This window comes from Podarcis cretensis, assembly GCF_951804945.1.
Source record: "Podarcis cretensis genome assembly, chromosome: 1".
Taxonomy (NCBI): Eukaryota; Metazoa; Chordata; class Lepidosauria; order Squamata; family Lacertidae; genus Podarcis; species Podarcis cretensis.
The window spans coordinates 114,546,217-114,565,885 of NC_137170.1; the positions used below are offsets into that span (position 1 = coordinate 114,546,217).

General features: G+C 43.1%; 1 long non-coding RNA gene across 1 annotated transcript in view; it reads left to right on the forward strand.

Annotated features, from left to right (window-relative positions):
* The first annotated feature begins 1,013 nt into the window (after positions 1–1,013).
* Positions 1,014–19,669, forward strand: part of LOC307220770 — a 31,531-nt gene continuing 12,875 nt past the window's right edge. The window contains exons 1-2 of the long non-coding RNA XR_013841083.1: positions 1,014–1,215; positions 8,362–8,486. This is a non-coding gene — a long non-coding RNA (uncharacterized lncRNA). The remainder of the gene's footprint in view (positions 1,216–8,361; positions 8,487–19,669) is intronic.

The following is a 19,669-nucleotide window of genomic DNA, read 5'->3' on the forward strand; positions in this document are numbered from 1 at the left end:
ATTCTCTTGGCAGAACTCTATTAGCCTTTGCCCTGCTTCATTTTGCTCTCCAAGGCCAAACTTGCCAGTTGTTCCTTTTATCTCTTGATTCCCTACTTTAGCATTCCAATCCCCTATAATGAGAAGAACATCCTTCTTTGGTGTCATTTCTATAAGGTGTTGTAAGTCTTCATAGAATTGCTCAATTTCAGTTTCTTCAGCACCAGTGGTTGGATTACTGTGATGTTAAAAGGTCTGCCTTGGATTCATATCGAGATCATTCTATCATTTTTGAGATTGTATCCCAGTACAGCTTTCACCACTCTTTTGTTGACTATGAGGGCCACTCCATTTCTTTTATGGGTTTCTTGCCCACAGTAGTAGATATGATGGTCATCCGAACTGAATTCGCCCATTCCTGTCCATTTTAGTTCACTGATGCCCAGGATGTCAGTATTTATTCGTGCAATCTCATTTTTGACCACATCCAACTTACCAAGGTTCATGGTTCTTACATTCCAGGTTCCTATGCAATATTTTTCTTTACATCATTGGACTTTCCTTTCGCTTCCAGGCATATCCGCAACTGAGCGTCCTTTCGGCTTTGGCCCAGCCGCTTCATCAGCTCTGAATCTACTTGTACTTGTCCTCCGCTCTTCCTCAGTAGCATGTTGGACGCCTTCTGACCTGAGGGGCTCATCTTCCAGCGTCATAACTTTTATATGCCTGTTGTCTTTGTCCATGGAGTTTTCTTGGCAGGTATACTGGAGTGGCTTGCCGGTTCCTGCTCCAAGTGGATCACGTTTGGTCAAAACTCTCCACTATGACCTGTCCATCTTGGGTGGCCCTGCACGGCATAGCTCATAGCTTCTCTGAGTTATTCAAGCCCCTTCGCCATGACAAGGCAGTGATCCATGAAGGGGAAAATTATACATACAGCATGTTTATTTCACCTGCTTTTTTCCATTGTAAGGATCCCCCCTTAACATTTCATCTATGTTAAGATTGTACCAATTAAAGCCCCTACGTCTTCCAATACAACCTATGTCTGTTTCCATTGATCACCTATCAATGGGAAATATATTAAATGTCTCACAACCAGGAGTTCAACTGATGGACGGCATCCGAAGAAGCAGCCCCAAATCCCATAAAGCTGAAGTGCAATCATCTGTATTCAGGACCTGTTAGTGTGAAATTGGGAGTATCATCCAGAAAATTTGATTCTATGGTGCTAAGGTTAGTCACAATCATTTATATATTGTTATTTCAACTGTATTCTTTGCTACTGATTTTAATATTTACTCGACTCATTTGAAAATTCTTTGGTTTTACTGTTAAGGGCGGGGACCCTGTGTCAAAGCATTTTAAATAAATAAATCAAGGCTTAACTTGCAGGCCTAATTAAAATAGTAACTCATTACTATAACAGGCCTAATTGAAATCTAATTGGATTAGGGCTACTGCATATTCATGGATTATTCATGTAATAATAATTGATTAGACAATCAATGTGTCCCCATGGAAACATTGGGAGATTATAACCATCTCCTCCTTCGATCATATTGTGGGGTCAAGGGGAAGTTCACATCTTTCCCATGAGCCACACAACTTGTGAAAGACAAACACCTCGCCAGGCTTGACATTTCGTTTACCCAAGTATGGTAGTTGGAGTTCTTTCGAAAGAGCACTGCATGCAATGAATTGGAAAACAGGGTTTTAGGCAGAAGTGAAGTGAATGAGATAAAAATAGGAGGCGAAAGAAGAATTCAAAAGGTTAAAATAAAAAGCAGGACATGATTGGAAGGCACATAAAACCTTCACAGAGCTGAAGCTACGCAGAGACTACATCTGGTCAATGTCTACATAGGAGACTGTCAGGTAACCCATTATGGAAGGCAGGATATAAAGTTACAAGAGAATGAAATAAAATAATAACATGGGATTTCAGGATGCAAAATGAATTATCCAAGTTTCCTCAGGGAAGTGAGCTTTTTTATTGCTGTTTAATATTAAAACACAACTCCCCCCCCCAAACAGACTGAGCATCTACTTTCTTTCTCACACATATTTCTGCTACCACTAATAGAAGGTTGGCTTCATCTACAATATCAATGGTAGGCTTCTACTGACTTTGATGAGCTGGCATAATGGCACAGGCAGAGGCCAGAGGAGATCTGTGCAAAAAGGATTTGGAATGCACCCTGAAATGCACAATGCATACATACAACTGACACTAGGGACCTGCCACATTGTTCATACCCCCAGCAGGCTGGTGGGAGGAGCAGCCACCAGTGATTCCCTACGTAATTTGGACATCATTACATATGATTCATGTGCTCTGTGCAGATGCCCACAAAATACCCGAGGGGATAAACAGAGTTGCATCTACTCCTTTAGCATGTGAAGGTTTCTCACTGGTGTAATGTGAACATGGACCAGCTCTGTCCTTTAGCACACTTTACATGCTCCTTGTATACCTTTTGGGATTTTCTCATGGCAGATTACACAGAGACCTCTAGCTAGCTCAAATATACTAAGTTGTAGAAAACGTAATGAAGATGGATTTGGGGAAACGTGTACATTTATATTGCTTCTCGGTGTTTTTAGTCAGGACTATTGGGAGTTATCAGGAAATAATTATCCTGATCATCACTTCATCATCCTCTTTGAATGAAACTGGTTTTTTCCCTAGAACTGTAGTAGAATGACTGCACAGCACTGCAAATAACCAGCTTAATTTTAAGCATATCATTTATCTAAATCTTGCTGAAAGGTTATCTTTTTATAACAGCTTCTCAAGTGAGATCCTACAGTGTCTATAGGATTAGCTGTAGCGAAGAACTGCCTGAGTGCCACTGATAAATGTACCCAGGTGGCAATATGTAAACAAACCAACAAACCAATATATCTATTTGCTTTCTGTGTTTTCAAAATGAGAAAAGAAATTGCAGCCCAAGGACTGTTAGTAGAAACTGAAACCCCCACTCCACCCCACCACAAAAAATTATCAAGAACTAGATGTGGAACTGAAATATCACATAGAAATTTGGAGGAGTGAGGACTGTGCAGGAAAGTGCCACAAGGCATTTGGGTATTGCCTGTTTCCTCGCTTGTTTAAAGTTTGATGAGCTACAGGTGATATTTTATTTAAAAAAACTATGCATACAACTTTATAAACCTGGAGGATTACCATGATGTAATCATTGCACTGGCCCCATTTCAGCAAGACATTAGAAACTGCAACATCTGGGAGGATGGGGAAGAGGACTTCACATCTATCTAGCACGGTAATCTCGGGGTTATGGGTTTGAGTCCCACATCGGGCATTGCAGGGGGTTGGATTAGATGAGCCTTGTGGTGCCCCCCAACTCTACAATTCTATGATTCTAAGACCACACCTCCTCTAAACCTTGAATAAGGCAGTGACTCCTTGGACTAGTCTCCCAATCTTCCACAGCAGGTCTTGGGATATGGGGAAAGAGGGTTTCAGCGGGGAGGAGAGAAAGGTAAAATCCTATTGCATATGTGAAAGTCAGTTGCATTCATGCACATTCAGCAATTGGTACAACCTCTAGCCCTAAAGGCTTTACTTAAAGACACTGTATGAAATCCCCATTTTTATTATTATTCACTTGATGGTGAATCATTGACTCTGTATACACCATTTGCGATTTAACCAATTAAGCAGTGGTGCTGGTGGGAGCTCTGGTCCTTGCCAGATGGGACAACTTTGTTGGTTACCATCCTCTATCACTGACATGTTACATTCTCCTGTCTTGAGAACCTGATATTGCCCTGTTTGAAAGTATTCCAGTAGATGGATAATTTAGATATCTGAGAAACATCTGTTCCAAATACATTATCCCTTGCTGAAGGGGAAAACTAATTTGTCTCTGTCTCCTGGATCCTTTACAGTCCAGAAACCCCGTGCCTGAAGCAAAATGTGTTCAAATACCATACATTGCATTATATTTTTAAAGGAAGTTAGTCAAAAGTGCAGCTCTTTAAGAGCCAACAAGAAGGCAGAGCATTCCTGTCCAACTATCTCTAATCTAATCAGTGTCCTGGTTTTCATTTTTCACTCATGCTCATAAACACCACTGATACAATCCTTTATTTTAATAATAATCTTATGCTATCCATAGATCTGTATGGATCTATGGGAAGAGGAATAGTATTAAGATTGCTACTTGTGTTTTTTTTAAGTTATGGAATGAGTCCCAGAATAACTCATGAAACTGGATCTATGAAAACAACTTTGTGGAATGATATAGATAGGTGCTTACATGATCTTCGGAGTTGCATCTTTCAAGGTTGAAGTCTTTGTGTCTGGAAAAGGAGCCCCCTTGTTTATGGTAGAGGTAAGGGTGGGAAAATCCATTGCACCATTGATGCAAGCATTTCTCTACATGCCCCACACTGACTATCACATATGATATTAAGTGTGGGGCAGATGAACCTGGTGTGGGAGAAATGGTCTCACAAGCCAACTTGGATCCTGTGTATGTAGATGGAAACCAGAATAAAATTCTATGTTCAGAAGCTTATAAAATCTAGCCCAGTACGTTTCTGAGCACAATTCAAAGTGTTGGTGCTGACCTTTAAAGCCCTAAATGGCCTCGGTCCAGTATACCTGAAGGAGCGTCTCCACCCCCATTGTTCAGCCCAGACACTGAGATCCAGCACCGAGGGTCTTTTGGTGGTTCCCTCATTGCAAGAAGTGAGGTTACAGGGAACCAGATAGAAGACCTTCTCGGTAGTGGTGCCCACCCTGTGGAACACCCTCCCTTCAGATGTGAAGGAAATAAGCAGCTATCTTATCTTTAAAAGATATCTGAAGGCAGCCCTGTTTAGGGAAGTTTTTAATATTTAATGCTGTATTGTTTTTAACACTCAATTGGAAGCCACCCAGAGTGGCTGGGGAAACTCAGCCAGATGGGCGGGGTATAAATAATAAATTATTATTATTATTATTATAGCCATTGATGAAAAAGGTGATAGAAAGTCCGAGGGTGACAATCAACTAAGTTTGTAGGCCCACTGAAATGAATGAACATGGTTAATTTCAATAGGGCTTCTCTGAGTATAACTTAGTTGAATCTCACCCCAAGAACACATGCTACTGAGCCAATGAAACTAAAAGGCAAACCCCCAGGTGTCCTATTGAAGTTGATGCAGGAGATCAGAACTTGTCTAAGGGCTCATCTACACTTACCTTCCACATTTCTAGCCATAGATCCAGGGGCGAAGGAAAGCTCTCCGGCACCTGGGGCGGGGTGACGAGAGCCCACAGGGCCAGGGCAAACCGTCTGGTGGCACACACGTGTGCCCTGCTGCATACAGCGGTGTCATGCATGCACCGTACAGGTGGCAGTGGGATCCTCCACTCACGGCGGTGTGGTCCTCTGCTCGTGGCTGCAGCAGGGCAGGGCAAACTGCCCGGCGGCGGATGTGCAGCACTGCTACGTACTGTGCATGTGCGGCATTGCTACATACGGCACATGTGCGGTGCCACTACGTATGGTGGCGGCGCACATGCACCGTACGGACAGCGGAAGGATCCTCCACTCGTGGCTGTGGTGGTGTGATGGCAGCGGCTTACGCTGCCATGCCCGGGGGCGGTGGGGCGCCCCCCCACAGGGTGCCTTCTTGTCACTCCCCTGAGAGATAGCACGCAGGGAGGACTGCCCCCTCCCCCTTCCTATGCCACTGCATAGATCTGGGCTTCCGAGGTCCAGGTCTGAGTGCACACTTTATTTATTTATTTAGCCCTGCTGTTTTCCCCATGAAAACCCACTCTTTGCCACCGAATAAGAGCAAATGGCAATCCAAGGAAAACCCAAATTGCTCCAAGTCAGCGGTAAAGATCGGGCTTCCCACAGATTGCCATTTGCTCTGAATCAGCAGTAAAGAGCAGGCTTTTGCAGAGAAAGTGGTGGGGTGGGGGGGTGGGTAAGTAAGTGGTCAGACATGGACAGAGAAAGTGTGGACCTATGTCTAGAATGTGCAGGGCAAAAGATAAGTGTGGATAAGCCCTAAAATCAATGATGCATTTGCCCAATTGTGCTCATGCAAATTGTACTTTAGCACTAGTCACATTCCAAATATTGAACAGAAGAAGCCCAGTCAGGTTTTGCTTTGAGATTTTCACCTCATGTCTTTGAATAACAATCTAAGCTCTTGCTAGACCATAATGAGAGTCTAGCTACAGGGACTTTATCTTTGTTTTTAAGGAAGATGATAAATACAAACAACATTTGAGTTAAACCTTCCCCAGCTATTTAATAACTTTAAGCAAAGATGGATAGAGATTCCTTTATCACACAAGGGAAGGATGAACTGATTTAAATGAGTATTCTCCGTGGGATACTGTTACTATTTTAAGTTCTTCCAGCTGCGTTCCTCATATGGTGGATTTTAACAAGTGGAATTTATTTACAAATGAATTTGTGCAGAGCTACATGGAACTGAAATGTTTTTCCTAAGAGAATGGGTTCCTTTTTACATTTCAAATATCCATCTTCTTAATATGAAGTAGAGTTCAGCTGAAATGAGAGTTGCAAGATGAAATTGCAAGCAAATCTTCCTATTTCATATCTGTTAGCAAAAGCTGTGATTTCTGTTCTCTCATTGTGTTTTGTTTCCCAGTATTCCCATTGTGAATGTGGTTGGATTTAGGGCTCTTTTTATGGGGTAGTGTGCAAATTAAAATGAAATTCATAAACAGCTCCAAATCAGTCTTTATCTATGGTTTCAACAGTACAACATATAATATGGTGAAATGTATCTGCTGAAAAACCTGCTAGATCAGAAGTTAATCTTTTCTACTTCTTGGTCATTAACCTCTTCGTGGCATCAACACATTAAGCTGAACAGGGATGAGTTAAACTGTCAAGTTCAATTTCTCTCTGTTTCTTGTTTTTCTAGTCTTAAATTCAGCTCTCCATATTTCCACATCAGTCAGTGTGCATTTAAAGAAAATGAAAAAAGAAGGCTGCATGAAAATTCATCAGCATTTTAGTACAGAATTCACCCACTATATGAAATTTTGTATGCAATTTTGCCTAATATACATATTTTTGCAACCAGTAATTTTGTGCACCAGTTTTGTAATCTACCCTGGTATATGCAATCTGGGACAGATTACTTGGCTGGAGAACTGCATTGTGAGATCTGGAGATGTGCAAATTCTGAAGGTCTGGTTTCTTTTGGTTTGTGTATTGTTTTGCAAAGTTCAGATTAGATAGGTTTGCATTTAAATGTGGTCTGAATTGAATTTCTCCCTCCATCTCTAAAGCCATAGCACTCTGCTTATATGACTCGATAATAAAAATTAAGGGGCGAGGTGCTCAAATACTCATAGAACATACTGCCAGTACCTTGAACATAACTCATCCAAATCCCTAGGCTGTGCATGCTTGCTGAGTTCATGCTGTACATGATTAGTTGGGCATTATTCAAAGCTAAGTTCTGAAACAGGATTCAGGATAGAGCTCAACAGATGTCAATATAGATCAGGGGTTGCCAGCCTGGTGTCTCGAGATGTTGATAGGCTACAACTCCCATCATCCTGGACCACTGGCCATGCTAGCTGGGGCTGATGAGAGTTGGAGTCTAACAGTATATGCAGCGCACTATGTTTAATGTAAAGCATTAAAAGAATGACTTCTCGCTTTAAAATAAATAGCAATTCCTGGAGGAAATGGATGTATTACCATTTTACAGACTGCCAATTGAATTATGCTGTTCAGCTCATGTTATATAATGATACTTGACATTCTCAATTTCAAGAGGAAAAGGAGAGCCGAACAACAATTATCTAGAATATGGTGCTTTGGAGGTATGTTTGCAGATGCCGATCTGGTTTATAGCAAGCCTAGATTGATGTGTATCTAGCAAAAGGAGGTACCTTTCTCCGTGTGTAAAAAAAAATAAGCAGAATGTAAAATGCTGTGTTTGCTGTTTTGTTTCCTAGTGTTGTGGGAAATCATCTACACACACACAAATGCTCTGGTTGCTACCGCAGTGCCACCCTTTTATTGATGCCTCACCATATCTCTTTGCAATATCTTTATAACCGAACTCCCAGATTTAAGGACACTACATGAGATTCAAATGCCTTCTAACAAAGTTATTTTGGCACACACACCAAGCTGCATCTTTTCAGTGCTTGCTTTGTAAAGTTCCAGGGTAGAGGCAGGGTCTTAAGAGGCCTGCGCTTCCTGATGTGAAGTCATTATTCCCCTCTGAAGCTGTTATAGTCACTGTCAAGCAATAAATCTGCCCTGCAGTTTTATAATTTGTGCTGGAGCTGGCATCTGTGACACAGCATTGGAGGGATAATAGGAAAGATTTTTATCTTCTGCTTCCTGGTCCTTGCAGAATGTCAACGACACAGCACAAGAGAGCCATGCTGGAAAGTGTCACTGTTAGGTGAGAAATAACCAGGAAAGGAAGCGGGGGCAAGGAAGCATCTTCAAGAATCCAATTGCAGCAGACTCTTGAAAGTAAGTCAAGGACAGACACGTGAAATCTCTGCAAGTACAATACCCACAGTGCATCGTACCGCAGGCTGATCTATTCTTGCTTTCAAGGGCTGCCCTAAATGTTCACCTATAATTTTTTTTCTGGAGTAAACATTCTGCTTTAAAAGAGTATGAAGTGGAGTCGAGTAGGTGGGGAATCCCATTTCTCTTTGCAGCCTTTGTTTCCCTGAGCTGCTGTTCTTCAGCACCACTTCCCCTCTCAGGTCTCTCCCACGTAGGAACATATGCTGCCTTACATTGGTACTTCTAGCTTAGTCTTGTCTACAGTGACTGGCAGTGGCCCTCTGGGGTTTGATTGGACCTGGACTTTCTGCCTGCAAAGTAGATGGTTACCTGTGGACTACAGCCTTTGCCTTCAAGCGATTTCACAGCCACATAGAGAGCAGTAGTCCTGGGTCAATGTTACCAAGGCCCTGATCAATGTGGCCAATCTATCCCTGCCCAGGAATGGCCAATACTGGTGTAACAGCCAAGGCCAGAAAAAAGCACTCTGGGCCACTGAGGATACCTATGGCTCTAGTGCCAGTGATGGATATAAGTGTACTCCCAAGGTATATATACCTCCTTCTTCAGGGAGTATGCAATCCAATCAAGAACAAAGGGGCAATTTGTGATGCCAATCTGCAATTTATTTTATTTTATTTTTTGCTGGGGGAGGTAATTCTTCCCCATCTGTAATGAATTTTCAAGTGCTTTGCCAAGAGAGGAAGATATGACAGTATCAAATTGCACATCCCGTACAATCATACATATTATTCTTGAAACTGAACCCAGTATCTTACCCAGTTGTTTATGATCCTGCCCTTTCCAGTTCCAAAACAGCATTCTCTCTCTCTCTCTCTCTCTCTCTCTCTCTCTCTCTCTCTCTCCAACCTGTTTTAGATTGGCAAAGTGCTTGCAAACTGAATAGAATGCCAGGGGAGGAGGGGGTCACACTGCAGCAGAGTGACAGTTTGCCCACCTGATTAAAATGTTCATCAGCTTTGCTGACGCTTTTGGTTCAGCCTTATTGCTTTTTTTTTTTTTTTTTTGGAGGGGGGGTTTAGAAGCATTGACATGAGGAGGAAGTCATTGTGGCTGGTATTTAATAGGGACTGTCTGGTGATGGAAGGGAATCAGTCGAAGAGATAAGGCCAGTTTTCAGCAATCCACTTTCCACCAGTCATGGCCTTCACCCCTCCAATCTGCTCCAATGGTTTGGGTGACCCAGTTAGGGAGAATGCAGGGCACTGCAGGGTAGCTCCCTGGAAATCTCTCCCTCCCCATTCTTCTGATGGATTCCAGTAGACAGTCATCACTGGATGCCACTATAGTTTGCCCTTATCTGCACTATACATTGGGAGCACCATGGTAGCACTTTAAACAGTCACAGCTTCCCTCTAGGAATCCTGGAAACTGTAGTTTGTTGAGGATAGAGAGAGTTGTGAGGAGATCCCCTGTTCCCTCCACAGAGCTACAATTTCTACAGCTCCCTGTGAAGAGGCATTTGTTCCTCTGGATCCTACCCTTTTGGCCTATATTTGACATCATCAAGCCCTAGAATAGTACAACAAATTCTCAATTGCTCTGTTTCCATAGCTCCATCCAAGGAAACTTCCTCAGTGTTTCTCATGCACTAAATAATATTAAGGTTTAAGGTAAAAGCTATCCAAGGAGTGAGGCTCTTCTCAGCCTTGCTGTCATTTCCACTCTAAAATGCTGCCACTTGTTTACAGAGCACTTGATGAGAAAAAGACCGGAATGGAGGTTACACTAATAATGAAGACATTAAGTGGGGGGGGGGGAACCATGGTTGTGTCATTCCCATTTTGGGAAACAGCTCTCCGTTTTCATGCTGATGTATGAAAGCGCTTGTTGCTTGGAATTCGTTGTTCTTTCATTTGAATGGGCCAATTAAATGAAGGTTTCGGTAACCTTTTCTTAATAGAAAAAGCCAGTTCCACTGTGAAAACTTTGAGCTGTTTAACAGCAAAGCAAAGCAAAAGCTGAAACTACTGATTAACCATAGAGTTTCCTTTTTGAGTGGGGGGGGTGGGCAACTAACATTTCATCCAGGTGAGATAAAGCAATAAATTAAAACAACAAAACGAAGCACTGAAAAGAGTTAAGAAGCAAAACGGAAGAGAGGATAAAAACAAGTGCTAAGGGTTGGTTATAGAGCAGAAACTTGCCTTAGAGTTGGCCTTAGAGCTCAAAACCCTGCTTCAAGCACTCGGCAGCCATCTTGTCCCCCCTCATCATCCAGGTGTCAGAGTCCTTTGTTTGTTTGTTTGTTTAAAGGTAAAGGTAAATGTACCCCTGCCCGTACGGGCCAGTCTTGACAGACTCTGGGGTTGTGCGCCCATCTCACTTAAGAGGCCAGGGGCCAGCGCTGTCCGGAGACACTTCCGGGTCACGTGGCCAGCGTGACATCACTGCTCTGGCAAGCCAGAGCCGCACACGGAAACGCCGTTTACCTTCCCGCTGGTAAGCGGTCCCTATTTATCTACTTGCACCCGGAGGTGCTTTCGAACTGCTAGGTTGGCAGGCGCTGGGACCGAGCAGCGGGAGCGCACCCCGCCGCAGGGAATCGAACCGCCGACCTTTCGATCGGCAAGTCCTAGGCGCTGAGGCTTTAACCCACAGCGCCACCTGCGTCCCTTTTGTTTGTTTGTTTATTTATTATTAAAAAAACACTTTCACTATGTTTATTAACAACATTCATCCAGCAATTCCACACATATTGACATTAACAACATTACACTTATATTTCTAAGCGATAAGAAAAATAACAAAGAAAACATCAACGAATGCATGCTCAGTAGATCAACCAATTGTTTCTTTCTTTCTTTTTCACATAAAAACCAGACCACTAATCTAAGTGGCCAATGGGGACAGCCTTCTTTCCTCCCAAATACATTTCCCTGGGCTACGTGCAGCTAGGGATAGGCAAATCCAACAGTCTCCGTTCTCTCATTTTTCTACTCTTCCGTTAAGTTATCCACATTTCCACAGCAAGGTGTGATTCCTTTTTTTTAAAAGAAGTCCTTGTCAATATTCATCAGTATTTTAATGTGAATTTATCCTAATTGTATACATTTTTGCAAAGCAGTTTTTCCTAATTCTGGCCTTGCACAGGTCACTGCTGAAATTTGAAAGACCAAAGTCCACCCTTGTAAGAACTGTTGGAAAAGGAAGGCAGAAGAACTTGATGGATATTTTTCCATAGTTCAGCAAGGCCCAAAGTGTGAGGAGTTTGAATATAAGGCCTCTTTGCCTTTAATTGCTTGAGGGGAGTGCCACAGCTCAGTGGCAGAGTATCTCTGACACATCAAAAGCCCCAGATTCAATCCCTTGCATCTCCACGGAGGACTGAGAATGTTTCCTTTCTGAAACCCTGGAGAATTACTGCTAGTCAGTGTAAAAGGTAAAAAAAAAAGGTTAAAGATCCCTGGACAGTTAAGTCCAGTCAAAAGCGAGTACGGGACCGCCTCTCCTGGTATGCCCCGCGGAGGACCTTAAGGTCCACAAATAACAACACCTTGGAGGTCCCAAGTGGCAAGGTGGTTAGATTGGTCTCAACTACGGCCAGGGCCTTTTCAGTACTAGCCCTGACTTGGTGGAACGCTCTGTCACAAGAGACCAGGGCCCAGCGGGACTTGACATCTTTCCGCAGGGCCTGCAAGACAGAGCTGTTCCACCTGGCCTTTGGTTTGGACTCAGTCTGACCCTTCTGTTTCCCTCCCCTTACGGTTTTGATCTATGGGCTACTATTAAAATGAGGCTGCATTTTAAATTATAGTTTAACCTGTATTTTAAATTGTTTTTTTATTTTTAATTGTATTTAAATGTAATTTTACTGGTGTTAGCCGCCCTGAGACCAACTCTGGCAGGGGAGGGTGGGGTATAAATAAAAAATAATAATATTTATATTATTATTATCTCGCTTCAGGACGAGGGAGCCGGCGTTTGTCCACAGACAGCTTTCCAGGTCACGTGGCCAGCATGACTAAACTGCTTCTGGCATGCCGTGACAGAAGCCAGAGCACACGGAAACACCGTTTACCTTCCCACCACAGCGGTACCTATTTATCTACTTGCACTGGTGTGCTTTTGAACTGCTAGGTTGGCAGGAGCGGGGACAGAGCAACAAGAGTTCACCCCATTGCGGGGATTCAAACTGCCACCTTCCAATCAGAAAGCCCAAGAGGCTCAGTGATTTATACCACAGCACCACCCGCGTCCCCTTGACTAGTCAGTGTAAACAGTATTGAGTTAGATGCATTCCTAAGTTAAATGCTTCAAAGAGGGCTGCTTTTATTCTGAAAGCATTACCAGTTCTTTCTTGTTTTTCTGTCATTTCCACGGAGACAGCATTACAATAGCTTTCCACTTCTTTGAAAAGAATTATTCTGCCCCCTACCCCCCAATATACTTTTAAAAATATGCTTGCTTCAGAAACACATTCTCCTTTTTTGTTAATTAAATGTAAGGGAAACGAGTTTGTTTCTCCAGAGGCTTTTCAAGCCAGCTGTTTGCCACTCACACTTAACTTTCTTACTTTGTCGAGAGTTGCCACTCTTAATTGTTGAAGACAGAGTTAGAGAACATCTAGCATCTATCTTGAGCCCCTGATCTTCTGTTCTGCTGAGAAATTGCATGCATTGGGCCAGATGGAGAAGAGGGCCCTCATGGTCCTTCTAAAAACTGGGCGAAAACACATGTACACACATACATACAGCCACCTCAAAGAGAAAATCTTCCTGATAATTAAGTGTTGTTAACAGCCAAGTTGTGAAAGGTTTTCAGCGCCAAATATGTCAGTAGAAATTATTTGGAAATAAAAATGTCACGCCTGTACTTTTGACATGTTCAAGAAGACATACGGTCAAATATAGACCTGTTAAGTCATTTTAAGCAGGAGTTAGCTAATTAACTCTGGTTTTAAATTATTAGTTGTGTACAAATTATATTTCACTTTGTGCTGGGAGGTTGAATAAACTTACACGCAACAGCAGATGATGTCTGACAGCTTGAAAGTCTGGTCCCCTCAACTTCTGCTATGTATCAATAGGTCTAGTCAGCTAAAAGGCCTTGATGAGGCAGCAACTGTCACACAAACATTCCAGTTGTCATTGCAGATGGCTCTGGGAGGGACCCATGGCATCCTGGGAGGAATGGTGTATCATCACATTGGGTCCATCCCTGGGCCCTTTACAGCCACAATTTGGAAGGTCTCAGTGTGCCAGTACTGCAAGCAGCAAGAGTTTCTAACAACTTGGATTGGCTGCGGAGAAAATAAATACTAAGCTTTAAAGATCGACCTTGGACCCCTCATGACAATTGTGTGTTTTGGGTGGTGGGTTTTTGCTTCTGCTTGAAATAAGCAAACAAAAACTTTACAAATGGAATGGAAACTGGGAGGAACATGGGGCCTGCACATTCTCCAACTCACCCACCCAATCTCTTTCTCTAAGTCCTGTTTTGGGAAGGGGAAGAGGTGTGTTCATATTTTAATGCAAAATTACCTAATCCACATTTCCTGAAGCAATGTGCGCACAGAGATATCCTACAAGGTTTCTAGTTCTCTGAATTTTGTGGTGCAATTCTCCAACAAACAGAGAAAGATGGGAAAAGAAAGGGTTTAAAAATGTGTACATTGGGGAAAGTGTGCACAAAGTGGGTTTGCAGAGACATTTGTGCTGATGGAACAAATCAGAAGAGCAGACTGTTGAATTCCTCCTTCTGTGCTCTCTCCACTTGGATCTGGGATTTAGGGCCTGAGGCACACTGTGGTGTAGGTAAAAAGAGCATGGATCCCCAGGAAAGAATTGTTAGAATTCCTGATCTATGATTGCAGTCATAGGATTGTTGTCTTTCACATGACGGTGTGTGTTTTGACTCCACAGAGTGGGAAGTGACAGAGACAGGATGTTTGTGTAACTGTGTTCCATGAAGTGGGACTATTGTCCTTTGTTCTTTCTCTCTTTGCTGTCTGATGCTAGAGAGAGAGGGAGCCATTTGCAGTGCTCCGTGTGTGTTTATATGTAAATAAAGCAGATTAGCCAAAATGCTGAGTTGCTGAGGTCTGTCATGCGTGATGCGCAAATTCTGCAGATCCCTAAGTGTGCCGGTGTCGGTTGGCATCGGTCGCTGTGATGTTGGGGCAGAAGAAAGCTTTTGAAGCTCCCAAACAAACGTCCAGGAGGGAGGGACCATGCCAGTCAGGCATGTGTCTCTGCCAGGGTCCTAATCGAGTGTAGGCTGAACTCCTGACAAGAAGCACACCCCAGCAAGGGTTCAATTGTGCCAAAGGTAGTGGAGGGAGAACACTCCATGTTCTAGGAAGTCTAGCAAAGTCCCCTTCAAACTCAGGGGTACTTAATAAGCACATTTTGGGTTGCACTGTTAGGCTCAAATCCCATGACAACATCTAGATTTATTGGCTAGATTTATTGGCCTTACCACCATTTATCCTCTGTAAAAAGGGAATAGTAGTGGCTTACCTCACAGCCTGATTGTGAAGATGAATTGGAGAAGGAACAGGATATGTTGCCCATTTAAATATTCCATAAAGAATTTTACAAAAGCAATAGGCTTGCAGGCAGTGTTGCAACTTCTCCCTCTCTTCACTTTAAATTCCCCTCAGATGGGTGAAGAGGGCAGATTCCTCTGTTTAAGGTCACTCACGATTACCAGCAAGGCTTAAAAAAACCTGTGCTTTAATCAATTAATCACACAACTAATTGACTAAAGCATCCTGCTCTAATTTATAAATGGGCATACAGAACTCATACCAGGACCTAACCTTGAAATGATCTCTGTGTTTCACCAATAAAGTGGATTTGGGGGGAAAAAATCAATTCAGCAGCATTTCTCAAGGATTATCTAAAATCTATATATGTGGCCAATACAAAATGAGGAGAAACTCTTATTCTGGTCCCCTCTCAGTTGGTACAGCCTAATACAGGGAAGTATGCCAGCAAGTTTGGAAAACTCAGCAGTGGCCAGAAGATTGGAGAAGATCAGTCTACATCCCAATCCCAAAGAAGGGCAGTGCCAAAGAATGCTCCAACTATCGCACAATTGCACTAATTTCTCACGCTAGCAAGGTTATGCTTAAAATTCTACAAGGAAGGCTCAAGCAGTATGTGGACCGAGAACTCCCAGAAGTGCAAGCTGGATTTAGAAGAGGCAGAGGAACCAGAGACCAAATTGCAAACATGCGCTGGATTATGGAGAAAGCTAGAGAGTTCCAGAAAGACATTTACTTCTACTTCATTGACTATGCAAAAGCCTTTGACTGTGTCGACCATGGCAAACTATGGCAAGTTCTTAAAGAAATGGGAGTGCCTGATCACCTCATCTGTCTCCTGAGAAATCTCTATGTGGGACAAGAAGCTACAGTTAGAACTGGATATGGAACAACTGATTGGTTCAAAATTGGGAAAGGAGTACGACAAGGCTGCATTTTGTCTCCCTGCTTATTTAACTTATATGCAGAATTCATCATGCGAAAGGCTGGGCTGGATGAATCCCTAGCCGGAATTAAGATTGCCGGAAGAAATATCAACAACCTCAGATATGCAGATGACACAACCTTGATGGCAGAAAGTGAGGAGGAATTAAAGAACCTTTTATTGAGGGTGAAAGAGGAGAGTGCAAAATATGGTCTGAAGCTCAACATCAAAAAAACGAAGATCATGGCTACTGGTCCCATCACCTCCTGGCAAATAGAAGGGGAAGAAATGGAGGCAGTGAGAGATTTTACTTTCTTGGGCTCCATGATCACTGCAGATGGTGACAGCAGCCACGAAATTAAAAGACGCCTGCTTCTTGGGAGAAGGGCAATGACAGGCCTAGACAGCATCTTGAGAAGTAGAGACATCACCTTGCCAACAAAGGTCCGTATAGTTAAAGCTATGGTTTTCCCAGTAGTGATGTATGGAAGTGAGAGCTGGACCATAAAGAAGGCTGATCGCCGAAGAATTGATGCTTTTGAATTATGGTGCTGGAGGAGACTCTTGAGAGTCCCATGGACTGCAAGAAGATCAAACCTCTCCATTCTGAAGGAAATCAGCCCTGAGTGCTCACTGGAAGGACAGATTGTGAAGCTGAGGCTCCAGTACTTTGGCCACCTCATGAGAAGAGAAGACTCCCTGGAGAAGACCCTGATGTTGGGAAAGATGGAGGGCACAAGGAGAAGGGGGCGACAGAGGACGAGATGGTTGGATAGTGTTTTCGAGGTTACCAGCATGAGTCTGACCAAGCTGCGGGGGGCAGTGGAGGACAGGAGTGCCTGGCGTTCTCTGGTCCATGGGGTCACGAAGAGTCGGACACGACTAAACGACTAAACAACAACAACAATACAGGGAAGGGGGTGGGGGACAAACAAACCAAGGACCACATTCCCTCAAGAGGAATTTTCTGCGGACCAAGTGGCAGATGTGGGTGTGACCAGTGACAAAAATGGGAGGAGCGATGCTGCATTCCAGGAACACAGGCTTTTACACATATACATGCGCTTACCTTTCCATCTTTGATCTAGGGAAAATCAAAGATCACAGTCTAAGCATAGTCAAAACAAAAATTTTTTTCCTTCCAGTAGCACCTTAAAGACCAACTAAGTTAGTTCTTGGTATGAGCTTTCGTGTGCATGCACACTTCTTCAGATACACAGTGTATCTGAAGAAGTGTGCATGCACACGAAAGCTCATACCAAGAACTAACTTAGTTGGTCTTTAAGGTGCTACTGGAAGGAAAAATTTTTTTGTTTTGACTATGGCAGACCAACACGGCTACCTATCTGTAACTGGAACTATGGAAGGCACCACATTGAGCCGCATGAAATGGAAGTCCATCAACCTCACCAAGAAACTTGCACAGGTACAGACTGATATCTTCTTTCTTACTAAATGCAAGAACCTGGACATTATACCCAAGGGTCTTAGAATTAAGAACCCTCTACAATCCACGTATCCCACTGAATATGCAAGAAAACTATGCAACACTTTCTCTAAGAAGCTGCTCAAACATCTGATCAGCGTTCTCTACTCTAAACAGAAGCTAATAAAGGAGGAACTCCTTGTATTGGACAACTCCATCAGGAACCACCAAGCTTGGCAAGAGTTCCAAAAGGAAAAACAAAACATTTACCACTCTCAACTGTGTATCTGAAGAAGTGTGCATGCACACGAAAGCTCATACCAAGAACTAACTTAGTTGGTCTTTAAGGTGCTACTGGAAGGAAAAAAATTTTTGTTTTGACTATGGCAGACCAACACGGCTACCTATCTGTAACTGAGTCTAAGCATACATTCTAGTTAAGCAAAAGCACTCAAGGAAAGCAGATAACAGGGTATGGCCTGAGGCATGTGACCCAAGGAAGGGGCATGAGGGCATCTACCCTGACCTAACCAATGAACACCACTGTCTCCTTTTCTTTCTTTAAAAACTTTTTTTTTAAGTGCTCTATTACCTACTTTATTGAATTGCCTTTCTAAATAAGAAATGCCAGTTCAAAAAAGGAGATGTTCCAATCCATTGCATCTTTCTCTTCCTTTCATGCGAGTCCTGTTCCAAGTGCTGGCAAATCCTGCCACTGACCACATCCTCACAATTGCAGGTCTGCCATGCAGTAAGGGACAGACTGTATCAGGCCCGGACAACCATGCCAAATTATCTTCAAATAAATACTTCTAAAAGATTTTGCAGACCACCTTCTGAAACTGCGGGCTTCTTTTAAGAAGCGTAACAGCCTCTGCCTAATCTGTTCCTTCAGAAGTAAGACCTATCGATTTCAGAGGATTTGATTCCATGCAAATATACTTGGGCCAGAAGCCAACTAACCATTTGTAAATAAAATTAACAAGGCAGTCCATCTAAACGGCATGTTTGTTTTGAAGGCAGTATAAAGTTTCACTTCATGTACTTAAAGTAATTCTGGATAACTTTTGCTCTATCTTTATAACTGGGAGAGAGTAAGAGGGATCACAACAGGCCCATCCCACACCTGAACACAACGGGCTTCCTCCAATGGCAAAACTATGAGTATAGCATCCTCTACAGTTCTCAATATCCATATATGGGGGGATTCACATATAGGGAAAGGTGCTCCTTCTAGTATTTGGGTCCCAAGCCATTTAGGATTTTATATTTTAGCAGCAGTAGTGAACAGGAGTCTAACTGTACTGAACAGGAGGCCAAAGTGGATTTGGAAGAATCTGTCATGGGCCAGGAGTCAGCTTTGTCTGCTGAACAGCAGCCTAAAGGGGGAGAAGGTGGAATGACTCCACTTGCAGCTGAGCAGCCTGACTTTGTATGTGAAATATACTCAGAGTTGAGTGTGAATTTCATGCTCTTTATTGAGCTCATAGTAGCAATGAATGAAACTTTCCCCAAAACGTCTAGCTATATATACATTATTTACACAATGGGCCCCGTGTGATTGGCTAATTCCGGGCTGCTCCTGTAGGCCAATGAGGTTGCAGATTCACCTCCTCTAGAAGCATGATTGGCTGCTCCTGCAGGCCAATCAGGTTGCTGATTCACTTCATCCAGGAACCTGATTGGCTGCTCCTGAAGGCCAATCAGGTCACTGATTCACTTCCACCTGGAGATGGATTGGGTGGCTCCTGCGGACCAATCAGACTGCTGCATTCTGGATCCTATTGTTCTAGCATTCAGCTCAGTAAATAACAGTATGTGGATTATGTCCCTAGTCTCTGTTTGCTTGGCATTGGGACTTGGACAGGGCTACAACAGAACCAGTACTATGTGACTCCATCATGCTATACTACTTAGAACTGGCAGTGTTGTACACAAGCTGGAGCTTCCAAATCATCTGGAAGGGAGGCCCCACGTAGGACAATGTAACAGTAATCTAAAATTCCTTTATACTACAGCATAAAGGAATGTGGCTAGGCTAGCATGGTTCAGGAATGGCTATAGCTGGTGAACAAGACTGAGCTGGAAACACACTCCCTTACCCTATGAAGCCCACCTGAGCCTCCACTGACAAAGTTGGATCAAGAAGGTATCTTCTGCTTGGAGGTATGAGTACCTCAGTTTCACATTATGACCTGGTGCTATGCAGTGGATCTGGTACAGTCCTGATGCAGCTGCTGTGGTCATGATGCAATTTTGTTTGTGTGTTTCTACAACTA